Source organism: Ailuropoda melanoleuca, chromosome 5 (assembly GCF_002007445.2).
Source record: "Ailuropoda melanoleuca isolate Jingjing chromosome 5, ASM200744v2, whole genome shotgun sequence".
Lineage (NCBI taxonomy): Eukaryota > Metazoa > Chordata > Mammalia > Carnivora > Ursidae > Ailuropoda > Ailuropoda melanoleuca.
This window is the reverse complement of record NC_048222.1, coordinates 105,445,257-105,472,887: the sequence shown is the minus strand read 5'-3', so window position 1 is coordinate 105,472,887 and position 27,631 is coordinate 105,445,257. Positions and strand designations below refer to the sequence as shown.

The following is a 27,631-nucleotide window of genomic DNA, read 5'->3' as shown; positions in this document are numbered from 1 at the left end:
TGGGACAGCACATGTGAAAACATTACACATTTACTATTCACCTGAAATGTTGATGATTTTTCTGGATATAAACATTGTGTTGTCTACTGCAACTATAACCAAATTATTTAGCTATTTCAACTGAGTTTTTATGTGAACAAATTTTATCTTTGGAGGGATACTTATAATTACTGAATTATAATTACTGAATTATTATTCTAGATATTAATATCAAGCCAGATCAAAAATTTGATGCTATTTGTGCCCAATAAATAATGAATGAACAAAATTAAGTATTTAGTGGAAATGCTGGGTACAAGATCTACTTCCAATTCATCATTACCTTCCCGGTTACCAGCACTGTACCTAAAATATAGTAAGTACCAATAACTGTTTGCTGAATTTAATAAAGTTATAAATAAGTGCCTACAAATGAAAAATATTTACAACTGAATTCAAATAATATATTTCCTTTAATATTTAAGAGGACATCACAATATACTCATACCATATATAATGCAAAAAATAATACTGTAAATAAAACTCTAGGCAATTCTCATATTCCAATGTATACCTGAAATGAAATAAAAATACTTAGCTAGCTTCAACTGTGAAAGTTGTTTTAGACATCTCTTACAAAACTCATGATATTTATAAACTTAGTAAGTAGATAAGTGAACTGCTGCATATATTATTTTAAATAGAAAGAGAAGGGCTTTTAATAACTTTAACTTCCTATTTTAAGTACTTGGATTTAAAATTAATCTGAAAATTCAGGAATTATTAATGGAAGTTGCACACAAAAATGATAACGTTTGTTTCATTAACTTGGGCCTTGGGTAGGGACGGGGGAATGGGGGCCATGTTTAAAATGACACATAAAAACAGCAATTGTCTTAATTTGTGTGCAGTGCATTCCACACAAAAGCCCTAAATATGTTCAAATTAGAGCAAGCTGCTTGATTGTCACTGCAGTCTCATGTCACATTAATGCATGACAAACATTAAACCATACACTTAAATGGCAATTTATATCATTTAAATGTTTACTGCCAGACTAGCTCATCACTCACTTAAATGTGACTTTCTGACAGCTAATTTCAGTTAATTTTCTCCAATTCACTTAATTAGAACTTTCAATCAGGGAAGGACCTACACATGTCTTTGAGCTTACATCCTTTTTAGTTGTTCGAAATCTGAGTTAATAAACTGCTGAAAAGCCCTACTATAATAGATTAGCATGTAATATCTCCGAGTCTACAAAAAATGTGTGACTATATGAAGCAAACTCACAGTATGTACACTTAGAAAGAACCTACACTTATTTATGTAAATAATACTCTCGCCAGTAGTTTAAATAAAAAACGTTTATTTCATATACACACACTATTGAAACAATAAAAAAAACCCTGCATCCAAGCTAATTAAAAATTAATGATTTCAAAATTGTTTAATAAGATAAAACAGTCAGGAGTCTCCTGAGTGTCCGTGGTGTTGTGATTTGAGACTATAAAATTCCAGAAGGCTCAGCAAATGATAAAGTACAAGTGAGTTTTCTCAATATTAAAGCTCTAAAAACTAGAGCAATTTTATTTTATGTGTCATCAAACAAAGAATTGTGAGTTTTCTTAAGGTCGATTACTTCTTTATGCACATTCAAAATGGTGAACTTGGTAACATTTAGATGCTTAAACCTTTATATCTTGATACTACATCTGAATGTTAAGCAAAAATGCTGAAATGAAAGACACTGTATGCCTCCAACACACCTCACATATGCAGAGATGACCACAGTGTCATGGTTCACCCCTTCCTTTACACTGTCATATTGGTCAAGCCTTAAGGGGTTGCCTAGTAATTCATGGAATTATTGGCAAAATCTTTTCCAGAAGTTCATGGATAGACTTTAAATAATTTTTAAAAACTGAACTAAAATCTCATTAGTGGTCTTCAAGCTTTTCTTGCAATTTACCAAAGTTTTAAAAAGGGATCCAAAAGAACAACTGCTATGGGTATAAGAGTTTCAAAAAGGTTTAAAATCATCTCAGTACAAAGTCAGTTCGGGACCTCAACATCCCTTTGGTAGCAGTGAATGACAACTGCCTAGCCAAAAGTATGTAATAATAAATAAATGTACTTAGTAAAGACTTGAAGTAAGACGTAAAGACAAGCAGGAGGAAATTACTGAGGGAAAGACTACAAATAATTCAAAATGGAATACCCTGCGATTACATCTTATAACTTGTGCTTTTGAAATTCAAAAACATAAATCATAAAACATTAAAAATTCTTTAAATCTCTTTTTATATGTAAAGATTTAAAAAAATACTCCATATAAAATACTTATATCCACACTTTTAGTCACAGAAAAATAAAAACATGATAGTGGGATGCTAAGCATTTGTGATTTTTCAAAGCCTTTAGGTCAGATAGTCCTCATTAAGACTGGAGTTAAATACGGTTTGCAGCTAGGGGATAGTAACATTCTTCCCATGCTGCTCTCAAACCTAACCAATCAATTGTTAGTACTCCCCGAGCAGGCTAGATACATCATTTACAGCCAATGTGTGCTCTGAGTAAAATCTGTAAAAAGAAAATCCACTAAAATGTCCAACACAATACAATAATATTCAACTCATCTGAGTTATTATAAAATAAATCAGTGACTAATGTCCAATTGTTAAGGATCAAATAAGACTATGAAAAGACTATTATATGAAGCCTCACACAAACTGTCAATCCAATCCACCGGGACTCATATTAGTCTTGACAAACTGTCTTGGGGCTGATATCTGTTTTTTTAATGAGATCTATTAAACAGAGACTAAAACACTTGAGATATGCTAAAAAGTACAGTATACAGATGTCAAATACAAACACTTATTAGTAACTTTCATTTGTTTGGTTCATGTGTAGAACATCAACAAATTCAAGTTTTAACATTATAAAGATAATAGTAAATTATTCATAAACAACTCATTTGTGTAATCTTGTGTCAGAAATAATTATAGCATATATGAATATGTGTCCCACAATAAATCTCATTGAAAGAATATAATCTATGTGTTCCTGAAACTAACCCATTACGGAAATGAATTATTTATTGATAAAAAATATTATTTAAAATTATTCTTGTTTCCTCTAGTACAATCAAATAATATGATAATTTATGTAGAAATGGCTTGCTTTTTCCAAAACATTCTAAGCTATCTGGGAATAAAAATTCTAAAATAAAAGGCATTAATCATGTGTTTGTTAATCTATGTATGCTTTAGAGATACTCTAGCAATTTCCTTTTACTTTCAAACAATCAAATTTTCTCTAATGTAAAAATTATGTAAAATCAAGAAAACCAATTTTAATTAAGAAAAGAAAGAATTGTTCACCTCAAGACCTGAAAACCTTATTTGTGAATTATTCCCAAATTAATGCTAATATTTATTTATGCTTTTGTTAAATGTTCTCATACAACACCATTTTTAAAAAGCCATCATAGAAAAGCTACTGATACCTACAGGACAAACGACTTTTATGAAAAAAAAAAAAAAAGAGAGAGAGATCAAATAGTATTTACAAATCTTTAAGTATGGAAATATAATTGTGTAACCAGAAGGAAGTAGGTTTGTGTAACCTAGATACACGTTTCTGCACACCTATACCACCACTTCCCTTCTCAGGCTTCAGTCCTGAGATTCAAAATGTATTAGCTATAAGTACCAAAGAAGAAAATATAAATCAATGACTAACCCTCTTGACCTCATATGCATTTAATTATAAGATGTATTTAATCATATTTTATTTATTTATTTAATTTATTTTTATTTTTTAAATCATATTTTAAAGATTTTGAAAAAATTTTTATGTAATGTACACCCAATGCAATGCTCGAACTCACAACCCTGAGATCAAGGGTTGCACGCTCTTCTGACTGAGCCAGCCAGGAGCCCCAATCATATTTTAAATGGAAGAATAAAAATTTGTTTTGTAAATTTTTAATTGTACTTTTATAAATTAAGAGTATGAATTCATTTGAGTGTAGATCACATGTTTCAAAAGAGTTAATGTTGGGATTGGCCAGAATGTAATATACATTATGAATTTGGAATTTTAAGTATTTTTCACTTCAAATACATGTAATACAGCCTTCTTCCTACACACACACACACACACACACACACACACACACACTTAAAATGAACTGGTCTGTTATGTTTGCATGTGCTGGATTTCAAACACTAGTGGTAATGTTTCCTTAACATTGATATATGACCTTTGTAATTTACATTGAAGAAAGCTGTTTTTTTCAGCCTAATTAGAACTGTTTCAAATTTTCCTGCTAAATATATGATATAAAGTCCTTTCAACTTTTTTATTCTAGAGTTTCTTTCCATGTCAACTTTGTTCCAATCAAAATATGCTTTGAATTAAATGATTTTGATTGAATATGTGGATCACATTTCACTTCTAAGATTTAAAGTCCAAAAAGGAAAAGTTTAGCCTGTTCAAACAAAGCAAGAGCAGCCACTTTGCGGAAAGCTATTCACATTTAAGAAGACTGACAAATTGTTTGTGTGCACCATTAGGTCTAGTTTCTGCAATAGTTGCCAGATTTCCTGTCCCCCTAATAAGATACATTAACTCCTTAAACGCTGGCTCCGAATTTGCGAGGAATCCAAGCAACTTTAGCAAATTTTTTATTTACCTATAAGCTCCTTCTTCTAAATAAATTTAAAGAATAGTAAAGAAATTTGCTATTATATCAAAATTTTCAAGAAACAAAAAGGTTTTGTTCTTCAGAATCAAAATCATTTTTTCATCATTGAACAGATGCAAATTCAGAATGTAAATATACTTTCGAATGGGATTTTCCAAAAGTGACAAATCCACATTAAAACTCATTTTAAAAAAATGCATTAAACTAGTTAAGAATTACTTGTTTGGGTGAAACACAACAGTGAAAATGCTGGAATATGTAATGAACTATAATCTAACTTGAGCTTAACATTCTCTTATATTGATTATAAATATAACACAATGCTTCAGAATTCAGATATTTACCTTAATATAAATATAGAACAAAAACATGAAACAAATTATATGGTATTTACAAAGAAAAGTTTAACTTTGAGGGCTTAAAATTATGTGTGAAGCTGTGACATTAAGAACAATAAGTCATGAATGTCAAAGAAGAAAAAAAGGAGGATCAAGGATTTAGAGAAAGAAATTATGGGATGCTAAGAATAAAAATTATATCTGACAGTTAAAAAAAATGAAATTTAGTCAACAACACATTGAAGCTCAGGCTGAAAAACAGATAAAGAAATCACTGAAAGGAGTTCTGTACTTCTAAACTGCCCTTGAACTGTTGAGCAGAAGAAAGATTTTGGAGCCGGCAGCACACTGTTCATTTCTACATTTATATCATTACTAAAGAAAAGTGTGAGTTAGTATCATATCTTGATATAACCATCAAGCACTCGTGCATCTTTTGGCAGGAGAATCATTCTGTCCACGATTGTTATTGTGTAGTTTTAAATGGACTAGTCAACCAGCTGTTATATATTTTACACACTGAAGGCCATGTTTCCTTTGAAATTCATAGTTTTAATCTCAACTGAAGTCTGTATTGCTGTGTGCCAAGATCAAAAGGATTAGGCAAACTTGTACAATTACACTCCTTTTCAGAGAGATGATTTTTTCCTAATGTTTAAAATAGTCCTATATGCTGACATTTTATCCAACTATTTTCTTTAGAGCTACAGAACATTAAAACATTTAATTAACATTTCAACCTTAGGTCACTCTTAATCTAAAATTTAGGAATTCATAATATACAGATATTTTAAACTAGTTACAATATAACACACATAGGGAGATGGAGCTTTTAAAAACATTCTATTTAGTAAGAATGGATGGGGAACAACTATAATTAAATGATAGATACACCCATCTATTTTATTATGTGTTTGCATTTTGCATGACTTCATGCAGAAAACAGTTCACAGAGCTTAAAGCAATGCATATGCATCAAGATAAAATAAATTTAACGTAAGAGAAGGTACTGCAAAAATGAGAAGTACGTAAAAATCATGCCATGAAATTCTATAGACTTATAGGTGCACCATGTATTTGTTCCTAAGCTTTCTAGCAGGCAACATAAAGAAAGAAACACGAACACTTACAAGAGTCAAAAATGACCATAATGTAAAAACAAACCAGATGGCCTAGAAAAACACATTATTTCTATTCCTGAGATAAGAAATTCCTCCCTTGGCAATATGATGGAATCCAGGTATGTGACTCTCAGAGGGACTGACTTAATCCTGGGATAGATTTAAAGTATAGACAAATGGAGAGACTACATATTCTTCAGGCAATCCTGCATAAACATTATTTCTCTTAGGTAAGACTTTGAATGGTAAATTCTAGATTACACTCCGTGACAAGTACCTGGAATGCAGCCATTTTATTTTGTCAGTTAAATGTAGAGCCACATGCTTCAAACGGCAGCTAACTAAGTCACAGGACTAATAATATCTCAAAAATGTGAAGAGTATAAGGAGAAAGACATAAACAAGCCTCGATGGAAGGCAAGCCTATCTTCACTTGAAAGGGATAGTAGCCTATGCTATGCTAAGACAGGTCCAAGGTTCTCCTAGGAAAGTAATTTTGGGTTAACTTTCCCACACAGATAAATAGGCAACAAAAGCCTCCGAATGCTAACCATGACGCCCCAATACTACAGATGTTAAAATGTCTAAAAGTGGTATAGTAAATGCTCAACTCTTTAAAAAGAATTAGGAAAGTGTCCTTAGAAAATTAATTTCGAGCACTGTAAGTTGTTGTTATACTAGACTAGTTAAAAAAATATACACTCAAGTAATTAAAGTATTAATCTAAAATTCTCAATTATCCATCTATGTATAGAAAAAAATAGATTTCCTCTTTAGCAACCATTGGAAAGTATTAATTTGCAGGGTGAACTTCTGGGGTTTTTATTTTATAGTCACTTACAAAAGGAAGGAAAACAAAACCAAAAAAAAAAAAAATTAATCCCTTCCCATTTGCTTATCCACATAGATCTGATAAATACTAGCAGTCTCTTGCCTTTGAAGATGGCCAGACCAGAATCCCTACTTATTGCCAGATGTAGTTTAATCCCATAGGGACTCCAGACAAAAACAAGGAGCTGTCTTCATGGCACCAATGATTCCCTGGACTGAATGCCATAAACTTATATTGGCAAATCAAAATCCTTGGCAAAACAGAACATTTATTATATCACCACTTCCAAGACTATCCAATAAAGAAAAGTGAACTATAGAATATGGTGTAAAAGTTGAATATTTTTTTAAAGCATTGACAAGTTCAGCCAGAGAATTACATCTGCAGTTACTTTGTGTATGTTGTGTATGTTATTGTATACACATACATTATCTAGGAATAAAAGTATTTTTTTTTCTTCAGTAATTTTTACACCCAGTGTGGGCGTTGAACTCACAACCTTGAGATCAAGAACTGCATGCTCTCCCAACTGAGCTGGTCAGGCGCCCCTAAAAGTCTTTTTTCAGTCTACAACTTTTAATACCAGCAGTTCTGTCATCTGCTCAAACGACAGACATTTATTGAACCCTTACTATAGGTTATGTTCTATGCTAGATTCTGGGGATAATGAGATGAGATGTCCCTTTGGAAGAAGGGTAGGGACGCAAAAGATCATCTCTAAGATGACTACAATAGTCTATGTGAGAAGTACTGAGAGCCTCAAGAAAGTAGCAGTGGAAGTGAAGAAGAAGGGACAGATTTCAGAAAGATTTAAGTTATTACTTATACCAACTAATGACCACTGTGAAAAGTGAACGAAAGGGAGTTCAAAATGATACCCAGGTTTCAACTTTGGACTTTAATTATACTGGAGAAGGAACAGTTTATATGGTAAGGGATTAACTCAGTTTTGAACTTAGTATTTTATTTTGGACTTTTGAAATAGATTTGAAGTTAATCCTAAGTTGTTTTTTTTTTTTTAAAGATTTTATTTATTTATTTGACAGAGAGACAGAGACAACAAGAGAGGGCACACAAGCAGGGGCAGAGGGAGAGGGAGAAGCAGGCTTCCTGCTGAGCAGGGAACCCAATGCAGGGCTCGATCCCAGGCCCCTGGGAGCATGCCCTGAGCCGAAGGCAGATGCTTAACGACTGAGCCACCCAGGCGCCCCAAAGCTTTTTTTTTTTTTATCTAAGGCTGCTAATTATAAGAGAAATGTATATACTACTTAAATATTAAAATATGTTCATGTTCAATACTGGGATACCCAAGCCAAAAAAACTGGGGGTAACAAAAGGATTGCCAAGACACTCTACCAGTGCTGTCCAAATGGAAATAATGCAAGCCACCTGTGTAATTTAAAATTTTCTAGAAGCCACATTAAAAAAAAAAGGTGCAATTAATTTTAGGATACTATATTTAATCAAGAATATTTTAAAAATCATTTAAAATATAATCACTATAAAACTTATTTTGTATTAAATCTTACAAATTTGGTATGAATTTTATACTTACGACATACAGCACATCTCAATTCAGACTAGCCATATTTCAAGTGATCAATAGCCACAAGTGTGGCTACCATCTGTCACCATACAACGCTATTACAATACTAGTGACTATATTCCCTATGCTGTGCCTTTCATCCCTGTTGCATTTAGATTTTTATGGCATTTTGATGTAAGATAGAGTGTAGGGATTAACAATATTTAACTTTTTAAAAAATACAGATTCTCCTACTGAAAATAAAGGTAAACCTTACAAAGCACATACACCTGCAGACTACAAAGTGACCTTTGATGAGTTTTAAAGAGGTCATTACAATTCCCAGCACTAGAATGGCACTTCCCAGTGAAGAATGGCTGAATCTTAGGACATGAGAGCAGAAATATAACATCTTCAAGTGTGAAATAGACATAATGTTCTGCAATGTATATTCCTTAGCCATTTACAAATCTCTGAAGAATGGTGGCAGCATTCAAAAGATGGCAATATGACTACCCTCTCTTCCAATAAAGGTAAGGGCTTAATTCTAGCAACTATGATGCCACCTGCAAACTCCATCCTTAAAAGTCCTTGGTTAGAGTTCTTACGTATTGGGGTGCCTGGGTGGCTCAGTCAGTTAAGCGTCTGACTCTTGGTTTTGGCTGGGGTCATGATCTCGGGGTCCTGGGATTAAGCCGAGTCAGGCTCCGTGCTCAGTGTGCAATCTACTTGAGATTTTCCCTCTCTCTCTCCCTCTACTCCCCCACCCAGCTCATGCTCACACAGGAGGTCTCTAAAATAAATAAAATCTTTTAAAAAAATTCTTACATATTGTCTGCTCAGCTTGCTGTACTAGCTATGTACTTTAAGAACTACCATAGAGCCACACACTACAATTTAGGGTAGAGAACACAAGGTTGGCTGAAAGTCAGTTATACAAAATCTGTAGGCACTATGGATATATTCATAACCCTTATAAAAAGCACCTCATATTAGTAGCAGATAGAACTAGTTTCTGTTTGCCCACTCCTAGAAATTCCATAACATGTGTAATAATAGTATATGATTCTCCAAATCACAATTCTGGGTCTGATTCTTTCTGAATTATCAATGAAATAATGTTTAGTTAATAGTGTTGGTCCTGTTTAATTTTTTTTATGCAGCCATGAGTAAACAGGGAATATGAGACCAATAGTCTAAACTTCTCGAGATTTAAGTAAATTTCTTATTTACGCTTCCTTGCCTCCCTTTCACTTTTTAACTAATCTCTTATCTTTCTATTATAGGTACAGCACAAAAAATGACTTTGCTAAGATTACCATGTCCAACTGTCTGAAACCAATGGACTTATCCCCCTTCACCTCTCTGCATTGTGATGTTTATGCTTCTAACTCTCTCTTCTCTTCTTTGATATCCTCCCCTCCAGATTCTCTTTCTTATTTGATTCTCCTTCTCATTTTATTTTTTAAGTAAGCTCTATGCCGGACATGGGGGCTGAACTCATGACCCCGAGATGCAGAGTCACATGCCCTACTGACTGGGCTCGCCAGGCGACCCTCCTCAGTTGCTAATGTAGGGTCTTTTCTCTGTCTACTTCCTCAGTGGTCGTTCTCATGATTCAGTCCCAGGCCCCTGTTTCTGATGTAACTCAGGTTAGTTCAGCTAGACTTCAACTACCACAACCAACAATTATCACCATTTCCAGAGTTTCAAGTCCAAAATGTCAACTGCCCATCAAACTACTTATTTTGGTATGCTTCTGGTAATTCAAACCCAATACATCAAAAAAAAAAAAAAAGGATGAATAATTTTTTCTCTTAAACTTGCTTCCTTTCTTGCTTTTTTGATTATGTAGTCCTTCACCCCGCCAATGTGAAATGTGAAATGTGGCAGTCACCTTGATTTCTTTTTCCTCTTCCTCTAAAACCTTATTAGACAGTAAGCCTCCAAAATATCTTTCAAATTCATTCTTTCTTTCCCTTGCACTATGGATATTTTTGGTTCTGTGCTTCACTGTTTCTTAGTTCAATTATTCTAACACTATCCAAATTCTTTTATCTCTAAAATTTCCCTCTTTTAATTCCTCCTCCATACGAATTGCTATCTAAAACCTGGCTAAGTCATAATTCTCCCTAAAACTTTTTGATGGATCCCTTTCCCTGAAGCAGTGGATCTCCAGCTCTAACATACACTAAAATCACCTGGAGGACTTGTTAAAACATAGATTGTTGGGCTCCACCGTCCCCAAAATTGCTATTTCTGTAGATCTGACCAAGCCCAAGATTTGCCTTTCTAACAAGTTCTCAAGTAATACCAATGCTTCTGGTCTAGCAACCACCTTTTGGGGTCCAGAACCCCCCAAAAGTTCATACTACTTACAAAGCATTAAAGATTAGTCACATAATCTGTCTCCAGTCTTATCTTTCCATAGGCATTGCTTACAGTTCTCTTAACACACATATTGCACTCTACCTTCTGAATGAAGTCCAGCACGTGTACTAGACTGTGACACCAAGATCTCTGTTCACGCTGCTTCTTATATCTGTAATGCCCTTTCTGTCATCTTGCTCCCTCCTTGGCAAACTCCTACTCATTCTTAAAGATTAAGATCAAACGTAGTTTCCTACAGTTAAGTCTTCCCCAATCTTTTCAGCAAGTAAAATAAGGCATTTCCTCATTCTCAGAGTTAAAAAAAAAAAAAGGTAAGTATGGTGACAGATGTTAACTAGACTTGTGATCATTTTACAGTATATACAAATATTGAATTGTTACGTTGTACACCTGAAACTAATATGTCAATTATATCTCAGTAAATAAATATTGCTTAAAAATCACATATGCACACACAAATAAATAAAATGTTAAACGTTTTAATGTCGGCCTGTGCTTCTCCTTCATGGTACGTACCACAGGTATTACATTAGGGTATCTTTTATATTACATTATATATTATCACAAGTTATATGTTTATTTTAGCTTATTTATTGTCCACTTCCCTCACTAAACAATAAGTTCCCAAACGGCAAGTACTATTGCTGTCTTTCTCACTATTATATTCCCAAAGACTAATAAGTAGTAGGAACTTACAAAATATTTGTTGAATGAATAAACGAATACATCACTTAATCTATTTCTCTAATTAGTTACTGTCATGTCTGTTTGATCTTCATAATGACAGCCCCAAAAGGGCAGGTGTCATATTTTTCCAATTTTGTGATCACAGACCTAATTACCCAGTAGGCCCCTAATAAATGTCTGTTGAATGAATGAATGGCATTTAAGAAATTCTTGTGATTTTGTACAATTCGTTGTCTGTGCTGTGGGACTCTGATCTTCAAGCATTGTATGAAAAGCATAAAACTGACCACAGAAACTTTATCCAGTTGATACAGTGCTAATTTGGCAGAATTTTAGAAAATGTGAAGAATTTCTGTGATTACTAGCCATTGCAAAAGAGATGTCTACAGTTTGTTAACCATACAATCAAATTTGGGGGAGGATAATTACACGGAAGGAAGAAAAAGTGAACTAGATATTATAGTATCATCTTTCAAGGTTTTATTTTCTCTTGAACAATATCAGGAAGATGGATGCAAATGATGTCAATCATAAACTTGACGAAGACTCTAGCAGGACAATATATTATACAGGGAAAATGCACCTGGAGGTCAACATGGAAGAAATTCACGGACCCGCTAAACAACAACATAATAATAATAGCAGCACTTAACATTTCTTGAGTGTTTATGATGCAGCCAGTTTTATGCTAAATGTTTTGCATGGATTATTTTATTTACTCCTCACAATAATCCTATGACATAAGCACTATGTTTTAAAAAACACATTTTAACAAATGAGGCTAAAATGCTAAGTAAATTGCCTTAATGTCACACAGCTAGTAAATGTAAAGTTGCGACCTGAACCCAGATCTGACTCCTAAAGCCATGTTACTAACCACTACAGATCCTCTTGAAAAATTCTGAAACAGAATAGTAAATGCCAAAGCTACACTATAAAAATTCTAAAAATATGAAACCATCTCATACTAAGAATTACTGTCAATGAGTTTCACATACACCATTTGTTAACATCATTATTAAGTACTGCTGAGTGTATACCAAATCTGAAAGGCCATACAGACCTGGGGGCTTTATTTACAGGTTCTTTTGTCCTTTGAACTGTTTTTCAATTTTACATACATGTCTTTTTAAAACTAAAACTTTCACTTTGCATTGCAGTTTTTCTGTGTTCCTCACTAAAATATGAGTTCCTGGGAGGCAGAGGTTATATTTGCATCTTGGAACTTAGCACATAGTACACATCAATAAATAAAGAACTGAATAAGAAATTTATATCCTTGGCCTCATTTTCATTAATTCAACTGTAGATTCATGAGATTTTAAAAATCAAATTTTAAAAAGTCAGCCTTTAGAGCAAGATAGAGAACACGAACCTATTTGTTAACTGCTAAGTCCAAAGACTCTTAAGAAACAAGCTGTTAAACTATTTTGGGGTAAGAATTATCAGTTAAGAGCTCATTCTAATTTCTGAACATCTACGGACATTAGCAACTTAAAATGTGATTTCATGTATAATAATGTGTATCATATTTTGTTTTGACATATGACTATTCGATTTCTTTAAATCAAGCTACCATGTAAAAAGAACCAAGAAAATTTTTCTCATTTCCTATTTAAATAAACATTTTCACTTAAGTACCGAACTCAATAGACGTTTTCGTTAATTTTGGAAAACGTTTTAAATAATAACACTGTCTCAAACTATCTACTCAGGATACTGATTCCATGTTTTTTCTTTTATTTTTTATTATCTCTTTTATTTTTAAAAAAGGATAGCGCAAACATTATCTGTATTTGTGATGTTAATATCTCTTAAATGTGCCAGATGGCAAACACTTTTAAATTAAAATACTATAATAATAAACAACAATGTCAAACAAATAAATCTGTTTTGAGATTTTAAAAAAGCTTTTCAGATAACTCCTATGGTAAGCCCTTAAAACACACTAGAGTATTGTAAAATCAGAGTTGGAATCATGACCTTTATTAGGTTAGGAGAATTGGATCAAGGACATAGATGTATTCATTCTGAGAGGCCACCATTTTCCTCCTTTGTTGTTCAAAAATATAACTCTGTAGAATATCTACATTTTCAGTTAAATTTAGTTCAATGGATGCAGTTACAAGGCCAGAATCTATCAACTACATTATTAGTAATATAAGCATTTAAATTTTCCTTAAATACATAGGTGAAAAGATAAACAGCAAAGTAAGAGTTAAATGAAACATTCCTCTTTAGAGCAACTGCCTTGAGGAGTGGGGGCTGGTGGATGGTGGGAGGAGGGAGCAAGGCAGAGAGATGCAGAGTTAATCAGGGAGCAAATCCAAAGCCAGGCATGGATAGGCCTCACTAATGAGCCTCAAGTACCCTGCAGTGGTTTTCAAACTTAACTGGCTTCAAACGATGCCACCCCATGACAGAATGCAGCTAGCCATAAGAGGAGGGTGATTAGAATAAATGACTGGAGTAATTAACTCTGATGTGAAACCACCTGATTGGAAAAGAGAAGCCAAGAGCTATTTAGCTGATGGTCCTCCAGTAGAAAAAGGAAGCTTTCCCTTTCTCTTGTGTGGGTGTTCAGTTAGAACTCAACTCTTTCAAGTAGGTATTTGGTAGCACTAATGAAAAGCAGCTTTCATTCAAGGGCCTCTCAAGGGCCTTCCCATTCATTTTGAAAGGGGAAGAAAATAAAAGCTTCAAAGTAGAACTAATTTACTTTACTCCCCTACCTCTTAGTGAATTTTGCATTAGTGAAGTCTGCATTAGTATTTATGCTACCAATCGACCTCCAAATAATGTCATCAAATACCCCACATTTTTATTTATGAAATAACCAGAGACAAAACTTTAAAATTTTCCCTTCTTTAAAAATATTTTACATCCATGCACATGTTAAGTATATGCAATTTTAACTTATCAATTACACTTTAAAAGCCTTAAAAACATTTACATACAAAACATTAAACTTCTAAACTGCTGATCAGGGTCAATACTTCCTATATAAGTGCCATTGGGATTATTCTTCGTATGGCAAGAGACCCTTGTGTAAGGGAGAGAGTATAAATTATGAACAGGGTACATATGTTTTTGAAGAGAAAACTAAAAAAGAATAGCGTTAAGTCAAGGAAAGAGAGTATATATTTTTGCAAAGAACAGCTTTCTTACAGTGCAAATTGAGCCAAAGAATCCACCATACTTGCTAGTATGCTTTATTTTACAAAGAGAGGAATTCTAAAGACTGGGGGCATTACTACCTGCTGTTTTACAAGTCATCATCAATTCATTGGGCCAATGTTGTTCTGTACCTGCTGAGTTAATGTTCCTCGACACACCCCTTCCCCTAAAACAGGTTCACAAGCTGTCTAGTACCAACTACAGTGTAGTAGCGCATGTAACTTAGCAAATATTTATGCCTAAACTTGGATTTATTTGACAGCTTTACACCTTTGGGCATGATATAATTAAATGTTTTGACAGCTAAACAGAAACTGTATAAATTTAAAAGCTATTAGGAGCTCAGCATCTAGAATCAAAATGAAGTAATTTGCTTATACCCTGAACCACTTTTAGCAATGGATTCCAATAAAAAGCACAAAGAGAGGAGTAATGTCTACCCAAATGTTTTAGCTAATTCTTCCACATTTCTTCTATGAAAAATTTTCCCTTTATAATATTGATAATGACTTTAATATCAACAAAGGGAACATAAGCAGATTTAAGATTATCAATATAACTCTTAAACTCACTATTTTCTATAATTTTAGAAACATTAGTATTAAAAAGACACAGACTAAGAAACAGTATATATATATATGTATATATATATATATTTTTTTTTTTTTAAGATTTTTTTTTTAAGTAATCTCTACACCTAACATGGGGCTTGAACTTACAACCCCGAGATCAAGAGTCATAGGCTCCACCGACTGAGCCAGCCAGGCATCCCAGTATATATTTTTAAAGACCACCACTATATGCTATTTGAAAGGATTTAAAGCAAGTAAAGAGAATGAGTGGTTCTTCAAACTCAGCCATTAATGACTCTGGAGTTAATCCTCATTCTCCAAATTGCCAGGTTCCAGATTTTCAGAGTATTCTGTGCTGCTTGGTTCTCTAAGATGTCAATTCTCACTTCTTGTGGAAGGGAGAAATCATAATACTCCTAACTCACTGCTTACCTTCAGAAAAACTCACTCTTCATTATCTAAGCTGCAGAAAATGTTCCCATCAGTAGTACTATTCAAATACATAGATGAAAAAGCTCAGATACTTCTCTAAAAATGAAAAAAAAAAACACCCCTGTAAAACCAGGTTGTCCATTAAACTATCATTTTTAAAAATGAAAGCTGATTTATATCTAGTATTTTGCATCATGTTATCATTCTGGAAAGCACCTACAGAGAACTGGCTTACACTGTAACAAAAAAGCTCACATAAACAATATCTAAGTCAGACCATTACTGAAGCATTTGGACTCTTATCAAATATACAAAAACATTTAAAATCTACTTTTCATTATGTAATGACCTGAGGAGATACTGTACCCACACTAAAGGTAACAATGATAAGTTGTTTATTTTAAAAAAATCAATGAAATGTTTAGAAACCAGTTCACTTCTCATGTGGTGTTTATATTTTACTTTATCATCCTTCTTGGAAAAGACAGTTCTAAAGGAAGAAACTACTATGAACCAAATCCTGTTTAACTTACATATGCTGATGTCAAGTAATTTAAAAAAACATTTTCTAAAAAGAGCTTCTTATGTACACATCTAAAAACATTACCGCATTATCTAATTGTTCTTTTCCTCTCACTCATGTTTACTGGATGGATGTCTTTCCGTGTACCATATTTGGATCTACTGGAACCTAGCCTGAAATGAGATTAAACTTTCCAAGTCTGAAATATCTGATAGTGCCAACTGTGAGGATAAGGGACTGAGGACTCAGAAGCTGAGAGTTCCAATCTGACTACTTTTTCTTTTTAATGAATGAACCCTGAGTCTGATCATTTAAACCTCATTAAGTCTCAATATTCCTAGTAGATGGACAGCTGTTTGAAAACTTAGTAAAATTAGACCCAAAGGAGAGTATTACTTGGTGTAAATAAGAAACTGATACTATTAAAATACTATATATTAAGAACATATTCTTAAATATTATTTCAATGTCTTTCTAATTATTTCATTCTCTTCTCCAAAGATAACATGTATTAAAAAATATTATCAGGGGCGCCTGGGTGGCACAGCAGTTAAGCGTCTGCCTTCGGCTCAGGGTGTGATCCCGGCATTATGGGATCGAGCCCCACATCAGGCTCCTCCGCTATGAGCCTGCTTCTTCCTCTCCCGCTCCCCCTGCTGTGTTCCCTCTCTCGCTGGCTGTCTCTATTTCTGTCAAATAAATAAATAAAATCTTAAAAAAAATATTATCAGATACATCTGACGAAGATGTATGTATCTATCAGAACCTCTGATTAGAAGGAGATAACCAGTGGCACTGATCTAATTTAGCTAAAAGCACAGAAACTAGAATTTAACCCATGTTATCTTTTTATAGGTAAGAGAGCTATGTGGAAAATGTTTAAAAACTGCTGTGGCAGCTCTAGGGATACAATGAACACACATAAAATAGTTGAGATCCACTGAGCACACATAAAATATACTAATTTCCCAGACATAAGGCTCCATTGATTGTAAGATGAACCTTTATTTTATGTATTGCTAAGAAATAAAGAGGGCTGCAAAATAATTATAACAAAGTGGTTTATCACATGCAGAATTTTAATTTAATTTAATTTAATTTTATTTTTTTAAAGATTTTATTTATTTAACAGAGATAGAGACAGCCAGCAAGAGAGGGAACACAAGCAGGGGGAGTGGGAGAGGAAGAAGCAGGCTCATAGCGGAAGAGCCTGATGTGGGGCTCGATCCCATAACACCGGGATCACGCCCTGAGCCGAAGGCAGACGTTTAACCACTGTGCCACCCAGGCGCCCCCAGAATTTTAATTTTATACTGATTGAAAGAGTTGTCAGATTTTTAGACATATTTTATTAAGTATTGTATGTATATTAAAATGTATAAATGAAATAAATTGGTTATTCATAAAAAGTTTCAGGTCCAATTCTTCTGAATTACTTCCTGAATAGGAAGTTGAAGTCTGTGTTTTCCATACAACATTGCCACAATGTCTTTAAGAGCATTAGTGAGGCAGCTTTTTTTTTTTTTTAAGATTTTATTTATTTATTTATTTATTTGAGAGAGCCGGGATGGGGGGAGGAGCAGAGGGAGAGGGACAAGCAGATCCTGTGCTGAGCACAGAGCCCAACTCAGGGCTCGATCCCATAACCCTGAGATCATGACCTGAGCTGAAGCCAATCTGAAAAGGCTACAAATGGTATGATTCCAAATATATGACATTCTGGAAAAAGGAAAACCATAGAAACGATAAAATGATCAGTGGTTGCCAGGAGTTTGAAGTAGCAGGAGGTGTAGGAAGAATGAAAAGGCAGAACACAGGAGACTTTCAGGGCAGTGAAACTATTCTGTATGGCACTATAATGGTAAACACGTGTTATATATTGGTCAAATTCTACAGAATGTATAACAAACAAAGTGAAACTTAACATAATATGGAATTTAGTTAATGTGTCAATACTGGCTCATCAATTATAATAAATGTACCACACTAATTCAAGATGTTAATAACAGAGAGTATGGGGGGAGGGAGGGAAGGGGTGTATATGGAACTTTCTGTTCCCCTCCATTTTTTTAAAAAACTAAAACTGCTCTAATAAATAAAGTTGATTAACTTTCTCCACTGAGCTATTTTAAAGACACGATTCACAGCTCATTCATGTTTGGTTCCCATGCCTAAGACAGTTATTGTACACATTAGGGGCTTTAACTGCCACTTTTTGAAGTGAAAGGAGATGGTTGCCCTACTCAAAGGATTCTCAGAGCCTTCATTCCCACCATGTGTGCCACACCCTATAGAATGAGATGTGTTAGTAAATATTAAATTCACACTTTTCATATCAGTTACACAAGCACATCCCAGTATGAATATAATCTATCTCCTTTACAGTGTGAGTTGAAAAGTCTGATCTGACAAGCCACTAATTTATCTAATATTCACTATCTATTATTATGTTTGGGGCATTGTGTTAGGCACTTTGGGACAAAGATAAATGAGGCATTTCATGCCTGTGTGGAGAAGCTCCCAGTCCAGTGAAGACACAGATGTGAAAACAACTCTGCACAAAAGGGTGTAGAGAGCAGAGAGTATAAAACAAGCTTAAGTAGTAGTATAACTTTCATATAAATGTACAAATATTAAAGAAATACCTTGTTTTATATATTTGTGAGATAAAAATAATTTTCATTAATCAACGCTCAGTTATCATGAAACTTAAAATACTGCCTATATTCTTATTTTGAGGTTTCATCAAATTATTCTTAAGCAAATTATGAACTGCCTTTATGAAGCATATAGCATTTCCTTCAATTATTTCAGCCTTTGGTTCACAGTTCTATTCCCTGTCATTAGTCTTGATGGCTTCAGAATTCATACTAATGGCTCCTCTCTTAGAAGTCTTCCTTCTCTGCTCACTGTAGTCACCTTTAAGCGTTAATACACTTTTGACTTAATAATCCAGGCAACTCAAATCAAAATGTCTTTAAATAACCATAACCTCTTTTCTGCCAGTAAGTTTTTCTTTCAAACACATCTTTTATCCTCACTTCTTGTAATTTCTTTTAGTTCTTAAATTACAAAGATACATAATAAAAACAGCCAGTAAGTATTGGCTTACTATTTGAGTTCAGTGATAATTTGCCTAAATTATATCAATTAAATCTCAAACAACCTTATGTCTTCAAAGTAGATGTGCCAAACCACTACAACCATATTTGCTTTCCATATCATGAAATATTATAGGAACAAGGCTAATAGGCCTGGATTCCAAGTCCGGCTGAAATGGTTATAAGATATTTGGCAACAGTTAAGTTCTGAAAGCTTCAATTTACTTATCTCTAAGATGAAAAACTAATACATTCCTCATAAAATTATTTCAAGAATTAAATTATATGCCTGGTACAGGGTAAGTTCTTATTAGATGTCAGTTCCCTTTCTAGTTTTCCTTCTGTGGTGGTGAGCCCCTAATGATTCTCACCTCGTGGTATTCATCTCTTGCTAGGTCTCTCCTACACTGAATACGGCTGATCTATATAACCGATTGGATACAGCTGAAATAACACAGTGGGACTTTTGAGACTAAGTCATAAAAGATATTGTGCCTCCCACCCTCCCCAATTTCAACTGCTTGCTTTGGGGAAAGTCAGCTGCCATAGGGTAAAGTTATTCAAGCAGCTCTATGGAGAGGTCTTTGTGGTAGGGAACTGAGGTCTGCCAACTCATCAACAATATGATCAAGTCATTTTAGAAGCACATCTTTGAGCCCTAGTCATACCTCTGGATTACTGTAGCTCCAACAAACATCTTGACTACAATGTAATGAGACAGAGTCAGAACCACCTAGCTAAGCCACTCCCAAATTCCTGATCCAAGGGGACAATGCAAGATAATAAAGGCCTACTGTTGTTTTAGCTGTTAAATTTTGGAGTAACTTGTTACAGAGCAATAGATAACTAACACATCTTTTAGTTTACATTTTCCTTAGACCTCCTTGACCCGTTTAACCCATACCAGACCCCACGGTATTTATCTTCAACAAATTTTTTATAAGCAACCTAGACTCTTCCCCAACTTGACTCTTATGCCTACTTTGTTAATACAATCTTGGGAAATCCCATGATCTATTTTTCTAGCTTCTATATATAGGCTGTCATGCTTCATTACAGAAAAATCAAAACATATACCAATAATTGTACTAAGCTTTTACCAAGCTCTCTATCTTCAGCTGGGCCTCAAATTCTACTCTGATTATTTCTGTGTTCCAGTTCACTAATGCCATATTCCCTTCAATATATACTCTAAATCACATACCTGCTTCACTTTCTTTCTCAGTAGATTATCTGGCCTTTGACTTCAAAAAGAGGATATAACTTTTTTTTCTTGACTTTCTTCTCCATTGCAAAATGTTTATATTTCGATCTTACATCTCCTCTTTTCCCTGTGCTTTAGGCTAAGAAGTGTCCTCATGTTTCCCAAAAATAGGCTATGTGCCTGGTTTTTCAATTTCTCCCCTTCTAAAGTTATTTCTTCTCTGAGACTACTCAGATTCTACTACCAAGAAAGAATCTTTCCCTTAACTCTCTTATATCCCAGAATCATCTCTTCTTTCATTGTATATCATACTCTTCAAAAGAAGTATATTTACTAACTCCATAATCTCTTTACCTCTTCACTCCTCAAAAGCCTTGAAATCTAGACTTCACCACACTCTGTTGAAATTTTCTATTGAATGTTGCCAATATTCTTCCCTTTAGCTCTGAAATGAAAAAATTTTTTCCCTCTTTGAGAGTGAACTATTGCAGCAGAGACTATGTGTCATCCAGTATCCACACTTACTTCAGTAATAAAAATCTGAGTCAGAGACACATTCACCACTCTCCTTTCTAATGCTATGAGGCCATGTTACCAAGTTACAGTGAATGAGATAGGAACACTGGTAAGGCTGCTCATCTCAAAACAAATGGCCATGTTTTCTTTCTGTCTCTCTACTGGCTGCGAAGCAATGCAAACTAGGACCAACTTGGGCCCAGAGATGGATAACTGGCAGATTCACTCTCCAGTTTTAGACTCCTTTCCTCCGTACATGAGAAAACAATGAGGAGACCCTAAATAATATTACCAGTAACAAATTAAAAGTATGTAAGCTTTACGTACATGGAAGTGAAATAATAAGACTCCAAGATATAGTGGCTTAAACATAGCAGAGAACAACTTAGCCTGTACCGTAACTAATACACCCAGTATACTGGTCAGGGTCCTAGCAGAAAACAGATGGCATTCGGACGAAAGTTTAACTCACGTTATAGGGTCAAGGGAGGCAACAAGCCATTCTGAGAAACCTGCAGACTCCTAACAATGAGAAGGCATTACAATCCATAGGCCTGAAGGAGTAAGAGGAGGAATTGTTATTACTAGAGATTGTTGAGTGCTAAAGTTATAGAAGGGAAAATGCCTGGGTGTAGCTGGAGCTGGAGCAGGTCTATAGTCTGGAAGTGGTGGTGGTGGGTACTAATGTTACCTCTTTTTTCTCCTGCTCTCCTATCTATTACCTGCCATTTGCAATCCTTAGTGATCAGCTCTCAAGGGCATAAAGAGAAGGGAGTGGGGGTAATGACTTGGATGAGGAAGAAAAGGAGGAAGGATAAGTATATCTATTAACAAATTAAAAGTATAGTATCACATCAGGATTTGGTACATCTGACCCACTCTGAAGCCTACTATTAATGTCCAATTCCTCTTGAAATACCCTCTTCTTTCTTACTTTTAACATTATACATTCTTATCTCTCCAGTTGCCATGGATATCTTTTTTTTGTGGGTTCAGCTCGCTCTTCTTGCTCTCAGAAGAGAGTTATTTCCCATAGCTTTGTCCCTGGATTTCTTGCCTCTATGCCAAATATTATACAAGGTAAAGTCATCAACTCCCTCTACCTTCGCTAATATTCAATACAGATGCACACCGTATCTCTATCTCCAATACTGATCTCTCTCCAAACTGCTAGACCAAAGTTTGCATATTTAAATGTCTATGAAATCTAGATAGGTAAAAAATAAATTAATAAAGCAAACTGGATATTAAACAGTAGAAAGAGATAGAGACTGAAGAAAACTATCACTTAGCTCTAATCACTTAGCTCTACTGCCATGCGTTAATGTAGTTCCAGGGCAGTCAGATACTCTACTTTTAAAGAAAGGCTAGAAATCTAAATTTGGGAGAGGAAGGGATCTCTATTCTATTTTTAAAATGATGGCAACCAACCCCTTTTATTAAAATATCAGGTTGTTTATTTTAGGAATAAATTTGAAAGCCCTCTCACTATAAAACACTCAGAAATGCTAAATAAAACAAGTATGTTTTCAAAACTTTGTTTTGAAATAATCTGACTCACAGAAAAATTGCAAAAATAGTACAGACAGTTGATGTATACCCCTCACCCAACTTTTATAAATGTTAACAACTTACATAACTACACAATATCAAAACCAGAAAATCTATGTTGGTACAACACTTAACTAATATGCAGAGATTAGGTGACTTTTACCATTTTCCCCCAATGCCCCTTTTCTGTTCTAGGACCAAACAAGAATCCCACATTGCATTTAGTTATTGTATCTATCAATTACAAAGGAAAAAAAATAACAAGTAGGCTTTTAAATGAAAACTGAGTTAGGAGGGAAACAGCAAAAGAAATCCCCAGGAGTCACAAATGAACAATTAACAACAATAAAATGACAAAACAGTATTAGCAAGTTAGAAACAGGTAAAAACAACCCCTGGGTGTTTTTTTTCAAGGAGGAATTTGGTTTTAATACCCATGTAGAAAAAGCAGAGGATGCCTTGGCTCCTCTCTTTTGGTGGTGAAGGAGTAGGGAACTGGAAGTGAGGTATTCCCACAAACAGCCATGCTACTAGAGTAAACTTCCTAAACTGGCACTTCAGTCACATTAAAATTCTTAAATGCTCCTCTGCTCATAGGGTAAATCCAACTCCTTACCATGGCATTCAAGTTCCTCTGAATATCTGACCTCAAACTCCCTTTACGGTATTAAGCCTTTACTCTCTTTTCTACATTAGTCAGACAGGATCACTGTTGGCCAAAATAACTTGTATGTCTCTGTGCATGTTCTTTCCTTTACTGGAATTCAATTAAAATAAAAATTTACCAGGTATCTACAGAAGGTCTCCTATGTGTGAGCAGCAGAGAAGTGGGGATGGGGTTGAAACAAATTATTCACTTATACACAGCTATTTCTTTGCCTGAGTCTCATGAGAGAATGCCCTCAACTTCCTCTTCCTTTTCTTTCCCCCATTCAACACACTCACACACATTTCCACTTGTCAACTAAAGTGTTCACACAGAAGCCAGATAATCATCCCTGAGTAAAATGCAGAGGGGCTTATTGCATTTCATGGATTGCAGAGCAAAGTAACAAGAGTACTCCAGATTCTCTTAGACTGAAGGTCCTATTAATATTATACTGGTGACCCAGAACTATCAAAGAGCCTGCGAAAGAAAGATAACATCATCATCATGTCATTTTTACCAAAGAAGTAAATATGTGAATCCTGATTTAGTTGATCATGAAATTAAACAGTTGATCATGGAATTAAACAGAATATTCCACTTCCCTTGCATATTTATAAATTATGTATTATTCAAAGTAAATATATTTATGTATGAAACCAGAAATGTTGCTCTCACATGGTGGTTCTAAGTTACTCAGGAAAGTCTACTTTGAAGATTGTTTTACAAGTTTTGAAGACGGGTTCAAAATGCAGAACATATACGATTCAGTGAAATGGTGGTAAATTCTCTCGATTTGATGGCATAGTGTAAAAAAAGCATAAAAATGAAAGAATTGTTTGTTCACTCCCTAAAAGAACAATTATTTCATGTGAATAAGCAGTTATGAAATTTAAAAAGCAGAGATTTAAAGCAGGAAAGGAAATTAAGGGTTGTCTCATCTTTGGCTGAATGTTCAAGGTCAGCTAGAAATTTAGCCACTGTAATCTTGTGATTTTTATAGATTTTTGATTGTTGGCTTTTTGGAAGAATTGGTTTCATTTTTGTTTATGTTTTGGTGCTAACTATGCTTTAGATCAGCCTTGGCAAAACTTTTCTATAAAAGGCCAGATAGTAAATAGTTTGGGCTTTGCCATATGATCACTGTCACAATCACTCAACTCTCTTATTGTAGCTCAAAGGCAGCCATAGACAATATAAACAAATAAACATGGTGGCTGTGTTCCAATAAAAGTTTATTTACAAAAACAGGCAGCAAGCTGGATGTGGCCCATGGGCTATAGTTGGCTGATCCCTGTTTTAGGCTCATAAAAATAGCTTTTAAATAAATTAGGTAAATTTTGATCTTTTCTCCACTAAAAGAAGGTGATTAAGTGTACAATCCAAACAAGAACCCAAAGCTCTGCAAATGGCCCTAATGCCTCAGGAAATATGGCTTCTATCTGGTCCCTGGAGGTATCTGCCTTTTCTCTACTTCATTAGCATCTGAGACTGCCTCAGAAGACTTTCAATTTGAAAGAGAATAGCTTCTTCCTCAGTTGAAGTGAAAACCCAGTCTACCATCATTCCTGATTTAGAATCTGTTAAAGAATCAAAAGGCTCCATTCAGGCCAACTATGACAAATAGGTCAGTTACTTATTTTTAGCGAGCCTCAATTTCCTTAAAATAGGGGTAATATCTACAGAGGGAGAAGAAAAGAAAATAATATATAAAAGAATGTCTATAACAATGGCTGACACACAGTGGATATTCAAGAAATGACCATCCTCTTCTGGCTTACCACTTAACCTCCTTAGCCACAAAACCCCCTGACCATAAGTTCATTCGTTTATTCTACCACTATGCATTCATTTAGGATTTACCACATATGTCAGTGATCACACTAAAAACTGGGGAAATAACAGCGAAAAACACTGACAAAGTCCCTGTTCTCATTTTTGTGATAAGGCTGACATTAGTATACAAATTATTCAACAAGATAATGTCTAATAGTAATTAGTTCTACAAACAAAGTGATGAGATATACAATAACTGAAAATTTTGAACAGAATGAGCAGGAAAGGTTTGTCTAGGAAGGTGATATATGACTTGAGACTTAAAGGATAAACGTCAGGTAGTCAGAGAAGTAGCTGAGGAAAGAGTACTCTAGATGGCCTGAACAAGTTCAAAATTCTAGAGTTTAGAAAGGTTCTGGCACATTTAATATCAGAAAGGAAACAGGACTCTTGAAAAAAGTTATTGCCAATGTTAGTCACTATTCCATTCTGTTCATGACAGACAACAACACCCTTTTCTGTTCTGCTACTACAACCATTTTACATTCCCACCAACTGTGTAGAAGAGTGCCAATTTCTCTACATCCTCAACGGGACTTGTCTTCCCCCCACCCTCACTCTGTTCACCTGCAATTTATTGCCCAAGTCTCTTCTCCCCTTGAAATCTTATACAGTTTCACTAACTCTAATCACATTTATTCTATTATTTCTTAAACTACAATATCAAAACTCCACTGTCAAATTAATAGTCTATACATTGTATAACCCTACAGTTAATCTTTAGTTTATTCAACCAAGCTACACCATTTGATACAGATAACCACTTCCCCTTATTATTATTATTATTTTTAAAGATTTTATTTATTTATTCGACAGAGATAGAGACAGCCAGCGAGAGAGGGAACACAAGTAGGGGGAGTGGGAGAGGAAGAAGCAGGCTCATAGCAGAGGAGCCTGATGTGGGGCTCGATCCCACAACGCCGGGATCACGCCCTGAGCAGAAGGCAGATGCTTAACCGCTGTGCCACCCAGGCACCCCCCTTATTATTTTAATTCTAGTATAATTAATGTACAGTTTTGTATTTTAGTTTCAGGTGTATAATAGTGATTCAACACTTCCATACATCATCCAGTGCTCATCACAACAAGTGTGCTCTTTGATCCCCTTCATCTATTTCACCCAACCCCCCACCCACCTCCCCTCTGGTAGCCACCAGTTTGTTCTATATAGTTAAGAGTCTGTTGTTTGGTCTCTTTTTTTTCTTTGTTAAATTCTGTATATGAGTGAAATCATATATAGTATTTGTTAGAACTTGTCTATTCTAATTTTGAGAATACTCATCCTATCAGGAATGAAATGATATTTCATTATAGTTTGATTTGCATTTCCCTTAGTAGTAATGACGTTGAGCATATTTTCACACATGTTGACCATTTGTTAGTGTAAAGTATTCTTTGGAGAAATGGCTATTCAAGTCTTTAGCACATTTTAAAAATCAGGCTATTAGGGATTTTGTTGTTGTTGTTGTTATTGAGTTGTAGGAGCTCCTTACATATTTTGGAAATTAAGCCCTTATCTGATAAATGGTTTGAGAATATCTTCTCTCATTCCATAAATTGCCTTTTCATTTTATCAATTGTTTCCTTTGCTGTGCATAAGATTTTTAGTATAATGTAGGCCCATTGGTCTATTTTTGTTTTTGTTGCCTGTGCTTTTGGTATCATATCCATGAAATCATTCTCAAGACCAAACTCATGAAGCTTTTCCACTATGTTTTCTTCTATAAGTTTTATGGTTATAGGTCTTATGTTTAAGTCTTTAATTCATTTTGAGTTGATTCTTGCATGTGGGGTAAGATAAGGGTCCAATTTTATTCTTTTGCATGTGAATATTCAGTTTTCCCAGTGCCATTTATTTAGAGGGGTACCCTTTCCCTACTGTACATTCTTCGCACCCTTGTTGAAGATCAGCTAACTATATATCCATGGACTTATTTCTGGGTTCTCTATTCTGTTCCATTGGTCTTATATGTATATCTGTTTTATGCCTGTACCATACCATTTTAATTATTGTAACTTTATAATATACTTTGAAATCAGTGAGTGTGATGCCTCCAGCTTTGTTCTCCTTTCTCAAGATTGTTTTGGCTGTTCAGGGTCATATGAATTTAGGATTATTTTTTCCATTTCCATAAAAAATGACACTGGGATTCTTGATAGAGATTACACTGAATCTGCAGATTGCTTTGGGTATAATGAACATTTTAACATTAAGTCATCAAATCCATGAACACATGCTGCCTTGACATTTGTTTGTACCTGATTTCTTTCACCAGTGTTTGTGGCTTTCAGTGTATCAGTCTTTCCACTCAAGTTTATTCCTAAGCATTTTATTGTTTTTGGTGCAATTGTAAATGGAACTAATTTCCTTTTTAAATAGTTCATTGTCAGTGTATAAAAAAGAACAGATTTTTGTGTGGTGATTTTGTATTCTGCAACTTTACTGAAATCATCTATTTGTTCTTTTTTTTTTTTTTTTTTTTTAG

At 34.5% G+C, this 27,631-nt stretch overlaps 1 protein-coding gene across 5 annotated transcripts in view; it reads right to left on the bottom strand.

Moving 5' to 3' along the window:
• The window catches only part of LRBA (LPS responsive beige-like anchor protein), a 725,452-nt gene that overhangs the window by 79,643 nt on the left and 618,178 nt on the right, over positions 1 to 27,631 (bottom strand). The window lies entirely within an intron of this gene.